At 34.0% G+C, this 591-nt stretch overlaps 1 pseudogene; it reads left to right on the top strand.

The window, feature by feature from the left end:
- Nucleotides 1-207: 207 nt before the first annotated feature.
- On the top strand, nucleotides 208-378 carry LOC116149930 (U2 spliceosomal RNA; annotated as a pseudogene).
- Nucleotides 379-591: the final 213 nt, after the last annotated feature.

Raw genomic sequence — 591 nt, 5'->3', positions numbered from 1 at the left:
TGTCCCCTGTCTTGTCTCCTGGAGTAGATCAATGAAGACTTCTTCCCCTGATCGTGGGATGGCTGGTCCATCCTTTCTCCCTGATTCCAAGGAGTCTCTTCTTAGTGTCCCATCACCTCTTGATGAGTTTATTGCAACATCCTTCTTTCCTTACATTTTAACTCCCTGAAACATCATTGGAAATCATTACGCTAAATCGTATGTGCTTTTGCTTCTCAGCCCTCTGGCTAAGATCAAATGTAGTATCTGCTGTTTGCGTCACTTTAAATCTGAATTTTTTTTCTATTGCTTTATAGGGTATGGCAATCAATACATTAAAGTAAAGATGGTGCCAAGAAGAAACTTAAAACTGCACTTACTTTGAGTTTTTAAAAAAATATATATGAATTTTTTTGCATCGACCCTGATGTTTTTAATCTCATAAGAACATAGTTCTTTAAAATGCTATAAATATTTATGACTTTGTAATGAGGGAGGAATAACAATGATAATATTTGCTACCACAGAGAAGTTCATATTATTTCTTTTTTTAAAGAATATTTTTTGATAACTTTCATTTCCGTGTAATAAGACTGCTGACAATATCATTCT

The sequence above is a fragment of the Camelus dromedarius genome, chromosome 36 (assembly GCF_036321535.1).
Source record: "Camelus dromedarius isolate mCamDro1 chromosome 36, mCamDro1.pat, whole genome shotgun sequence".
In the NCBI taxonomy this organism is placed as follows: domain Eukaryota; kingdom Metazoa; phylum Chordata; class Mammalia; order Artiodactyla; family Camelidae; genus Camelus; species Camelus dromedarius.
Note: the sequence above shows the minus strand (reverse complement) of the source record. Positions and strands in the feature narration are given on the sequence as shown.